We start from the raw sequence: 6,014 nt of genomic DNA, 5'->3' as shown, positions 1-6,014 counted from the left end.
TCATAGATTGGAAGACTTGGTATTGTTGAGATGCCATTTCTCCCCAAATCAATGTACAATGCAACCAATTCAATGCAAACCTAATCAAAATCTCAGCAGGCTTTTTGCAAAGACAGACAAACTGATTCTAAATTTCATATGAAAATGGAAAAATCTTGAGTAGCCAAAAGCCCTCTGAAAAACATTCACAAAGACTTACACTACCTGACTTCGAGATTTATCATGAAGCTACAGTAATAAGGAGAATGTGGGATGGCATCATCAAGATAGAGACAAAATAGTGAAACATAACAGAGTCCAGAAATAACCCCAGATAGATATGGTCAATTGATTTTCAACACAGGTGCAGAGGGAATTCAGTGGAGAAAGAAAGGACTTCTCAGTAGTGTCAGAACAACTGGATATCCACATGCAAAATTTATAGTTCAAGTCACACCTTGTAGCTGATGCACAAATTAACTCAAGATGAATCATAGACCTAAATGTAAAATGCAAAACTATGAAATATCTAGAATTAAACAACGAACAATATCTTTATGACCTCGGATTCAGAAAAGACCCGTTAGACTATGAGAGAGTGAGAGAGAGAGAGAGAGAAAACCATGATCTACAAAATGAAAAATGAATATATTGGATTTCATCCAAATTATGAACATCTCTTTGAAAAACACTGTTAAGAGAATGAAAACACAAGGTATATACTGAGAAAAAAAAATACTTGCAAGTCATTTGTCTGAAAAAGAAAGACTTGTACCTAAATATATACAGAAGTCTCAAAACTCAATAATAAGAAAACAGCTCAATAAAAAATAGGCGAAAGATTTTAATAGACACTTTGCTAATAAAGGCAAACAAACTATATCCACATAATAAGTTCAATATCATCAGTAATTGGGGAATTAGGGAACTTCAAATTAAAATCACAATGTGATGATAGTGTACACCTGTTAGAATAGCTAACATTAAAAAGACTGACCAGACCAAATCTCAGCAAGGATGTGGAGCAACTGGAACTCTCAGCTGGTGCTAGGAATTGAAAATGGAAAACAGGTTGTCAGTTTCTTAAAAAGTTAAATATACAACTGGGCATCATGGCTTACACCTGTAATCCCAGCACTTTGGGAGGCTGAGGCAGGTGGATCACGAGGTCAGAAGATCGAGACCATCCTGGCCAACATGGTGAAACCACATCTCTACTAAAAATACAAAAATTAGCTGGGCATGGTGGCGCTCATCTGTAGTCCCAGCTACTCGGGAGGTTAAGGCAGGAGAATCACTTGAACCAAGGAGGCAGAGGTGGCAGTGAGCTGAGATCACACCACTGCACTCCAGCCTGGTAATAGAGCAAGACTCTGTCTCAAAATAAAATAAAATAAAATAAATATACATCTACCATGTGGCCCAGCCATTTCACTCCTAGGTCTTTACCCAAAACAAATGAAAGCATATGTCCACACAAAACTTGTATGTGAATATTCATGGAAGATTTATCTGTAATAAGCAAAAATTGGAAATTACCTAAATGTCAATCAACAAGTGACTGAAAAAACAAATGTGGTATATGCATGAAGGAATACTACTTGGCAATAAAAAGCAATGCACCATTGATGAACACATCAACATGGCTGAATGTCAAAATACCTCTGCTAAGTGAAAGAAACCAGACAAAAAAGAACACATACTTTACAATTCAATTACAGAAAATGAAAACTAATCTCTGGTGTCAATGATCAGATCCACGGTTACTGGGCACGATAAGAAGGGTGAAGAAGAGCAGGTGTGAGAAATCACAAAGGAGCCTGACTCAACTTTTGAGTAATAGATGTGTTCATTAATTTGATTGTAGTGATGATTTCATGGGTGTATTCATATGCCAAACTTATAACATTGTATACTTTAGATATGTGCACTTTGTTATATGCCAATAATACCTCAATAAAGCTGTTAAGAAGAAAAAGTGGTTCATATTCCAAGAAGATTTCAAATATTAGTGCCTCCACCAAAGACCTGGTGCCTGGGTGATTGATACGATTTGGATTTGTGTCCCCATCCAAATCTCATGTCATATTGGAGGAGGGCCCTGGTGGGAGGTGACTGGATTATGGCGGCAGATATCTCCCTCCCCCTTGCTGTTCTTGCTATAGTGAGTTCTCACGAGATCTGATGATGGTTTAAAAGTGTGTGGCATTTCTCTCTCTCTCTCCTGCCACCAAAGAAGGTCTTTGCTGCTTCCCCTTCACCTTCCGCCATGATTGTAAGTTTCCTGAGGCCTCCCAGCCATCCATCCCATTAAGCCTGTGGAACTGTGAGTCAATTAAACCCTTTTCTTCATAAATTACCCAGTCTCAGGTAGTTCTTTACAGCAGTGTGAAAATGGACTAATGTAGTGATGATTCCTGTCACACTTTTCATTTAACTCACCTGTTTAGCAAGTACAATAACCACATGAGTCTTGGAGAGTAACAGTAAATTACGCAGATTTAGTGAGGTGTTGATGACAATGGCAGGTGCAATTGTACATTTACCTTTACTAGGATAAATCAGCTGGTACGCAACCAGTTTGCAGCTGTCAATTTGAAAAATATTTTATTCCAGCGCATCCATAAAGAAAAATGAGAAACTGCCTTCATGTAGCAGCAACAGCAATATGCCTTTGATGAGTTGCTTGTTGCCAAGGCCCAGGTACACCTGTTGTTCTGGCAGAATTATCAATAGCACTTCCTTTCACTTTCAAAAGTCCAGGTTTGGATCATAAATTATACAACCACCTTATTCAGAACAATGCCAAGTCTTCTGCATTGTCCTGCAGGCCTAAGACCTCGAGAATAGTCTGAATCATACTGAGAAACTGTAGGGACCTACCTGGCAAGTTCTAATAGGAGAATCATTGCACAAATCTCTGATGTTTTGAGTGAGGTTATCCCCTCTTCTGTTGGCAAATCTCCTTTCCAAAAGCAGCTTTTGGCTTGCTATTAGGCTCCGGTAGAAACCAGTTCTTAAAAGTGTAGGTTCATGGGTGGACCTGTACAGTACCCCAGCCCTGCAGCAAGTAGGCAGATCCTGTGCTGTGGCCTCACACAAAACCCAGTGATAAAAGGAGACCCTCCCAGTGAGAAAACTGTGTGGCATGATCTACCACCCACTTTCTATGGAAGAAGACATGCCCTGGGGTGCTGATTCATATCAACTTGTGGGCAGTGGCTCATGGGTTGACCAGCTGGCCATGGGCTTGAAGAGAATAAGACTGGGAAATTAGTGTCAAGGGGGTTGTATTAGGCTGTTCTTGTACTGCCAGAAAGAATTCCTGAGACTGGTAACTTATAAGGAAAAGAGGTTCAGTTTGCTCACGGTTCTGCAGGCTGCAAAGGGATGGTACCAGCATCTGCTCAGCTTCTGGTGAGGCCTCAGGAAGCTTCCAATCATGGCAGAAGGAGAAGTGGGAGCAGACACATCACACGATGAAAGCAGAAGCAGGAGGGAGGGTGTTGGGGGAGGTGCCTCACACTTTCAAACGACCAGATTTCACGTGAGCTCAGAGACAGAGCTCACTTGTCACCAAGAGGATGGCTCAAGCTGCTCATGAGGGGTCTGCCCCCGTGACCCACTCACCACCCAGCAGGTCCCATACCTCCAACACTGGGTATCACACTTCAACATGGGATGTGGGTGAGGACAAGTATCCAAACTCTATCAGGGGTTAAGGTGAGAAACACATGTGTGAACCTCTCAGGACCTATGTCCACCACAAGACGTCCACTGCAGGGAGGCATTTAACAATTATATGGACAATCTGATATCCTGTGAATGTCAACTAGCCCTCCCTCAGCTATCCTGAGGCTTGCTCCAAGGTCTCATGCACAGAGCGGCTGCAGCCGCAGGGATAAAGGCTGTGCATGGGCTCAGTGGCCCGACCTTTCTCAGGGCTGATCAGTCAACCGCCTACCTTTCCCAACAGCAGAGACTAATGTGGCACCATTTTTCAGGGTAGCCGGATACCACCTGTTAGCAGGTTGAGTACATTGGGCCCTTCCATCACAAAGGGGACAACACTGAATCTTCACAGCCATAGACAATATCCCGGGTGTGTATTTGCCTTCCCTGCTCACAATACTTCTGCTAACACCAGCAAAGTCACCTCTAACCAAGGGAGACATTTTATGACTATGGTAGCCTATCTGGTGACCCCAACAAACCAGTCCTGTTTGTTTGTGTCTTTGGGTTGTCCTCTCCGAAACTGACTCTGAGCTTGGCCATGACTAGCTGTGCCCATGAGTGCCGGCCAGGGGTTCTATGAAAAGTCACTGCCTGCGAGGCACTTCCTTGGCAGCTCTGTCTGGCCCTCGCCTGCGCAAGGGCAGGGGCCCTGGCCTGTGCAGAGTCGTCACACATGCAGGCCACAGCTGGCTGTCCTTCATGGGGCCACGTGCCCACCAGCCTCACTTGTACTTAGGAGCTCTGGCCCTTCTCCTGGGGGTCCCTGGCAGGAGTAGTCCCCAGGTCCCCATCCTCTTCCCAGCTGCACACTGAACTGCTTCCCTTCCTTCATTCCCTATCCCACCACCCTCAGCAGGGCCAGTCCCCAAACCTCACGTGGGGAAGCCCTTCCCCCCACCCGTACCCTACTGAGTCACAGGGGCTTCCCAAACCAGAGACCCCAGGTGACCCCTAACGTCTCTGACGAGCATCCAGTCCACCAATAACGGGGCACTTTTTTCAGGCTGGATTGTGATTGTTTTCAGGGAAGGGGGCAGCATTGAGGGCTTCAGCAAAAGGGCCCACAAAGGTGGATGTCTTCCACCCAGTAACTTGCTCTCCAGTGACTGAGGAGTCATCAAGGAAGCCACAGGCAGCAAAGACCCAACTGTCCAGGAAGCGTGGCTGCCAGGAGGCCGCTCTGTGCACCGCTTCCTCCTAAGGACGAAAGCTCTGAAGTAGGCGTGCCTCCAACAAACCTGGGGCTTTAAGTGTTATTTTTGGGGGGCATCCATTCTGCCTCATCTCTGCAAGGGATGGTCCAGGCCACGCTGGAAACATCGTGCAAAGAGACTCTGCCAGGTAGGGCCACCGAGCCCCATCTGCACAGCTCTATCATGACCACTATGCGGCCAGGGTGCACAGGGAGTACACAGGGTGCACAGAGAGTACACAGGTGCACTGTACGAAATACCGGTTCTCTGGCCCTTTACAAAAAGTGTGCTGACACCTGATCTACACCAATACAAGGGCCCGATTGGCCTAAAGCCGGTGAGGTGCCCGTGAGAAGAAAGGGGCTAACAGCAGGCCCATAACTTCCCCCCGCAGGAAGCCCTAGAGCAGTGCAGACCCTGGGCCAAGCCCATCAGCAGCTGATAAGGTTGACCAGGCAGAAAGCAGACAAGGGGCTTCCAGGGGCTCATGCAAACTGATTTCTCATCTAAATACTCCTTGTATTTAGCAGGATGTGTCTGGTCTATCTGGATTGTTTATTATCCTTTTTCAAAGCTGCAATGCGTGGACATAAGGGCCACAGTTCCTGTGTAGAATGCACATTTTCGAAGTGAGAAAATGCAGCCTCCAACATCCGTGGGCTGCCCTGGGCCAGCCTGGGGTGCCTGTGAGCGTCCGTCGGCCACTCTGGGACTGAGCGCACTGCCTTGCATGAGGGGCTCTCAGGAAGCTACGGCCTATGCTTTGGGACCTATCAGATTCAGATCCGAACGCTGCTCCTCCCTCGCAGCATGACCAAGTCCTAGCAAAGCCAAATGCCAGAGTCTTGAACCGCCTGTGTCCGTGTGGCAGCCCACTCTTGGTGAAAGTGCAGCCTGCCTTCTGGAAAGTACCCATGGCAGCCCTGCAGCCTCCCCGCACAACCATGACCACCATGCAACGACACCACCTTGAGCCCGTGCTGTGAGCCCCCATGGTGATAATATTAGTGACAAGCAGTGCCATTAAAAACTGAAAGTTCAGGCTCCCACTCTCCTACCCCACAGGCTTTCTCTCTCCTAAGATAAAAATATAGCAATGGGCCGGGC

Source organism: Rhinopithecus bieti, unplaced genomic scaffold (assembly GCF_001698545.2).
Source record: "Rhinopithecus bieti isolate Rb0 unplaced genomic scaffold, ASM169854v2 scaffold_3734, whole genome shotgun sequence".
In the NCBI taxonomy this organism is placed as follows: Eukaryota; Metazoa; Chordata; class Mammalia; order Primates; family Cercopithecidae; genus Rhinopithecus; species Rhinopithecus bieti.
The sequence above is the reverse complement of the archived record's forward strand: the minus strand, read 5'-3'. Positions refer to the sequence as shown.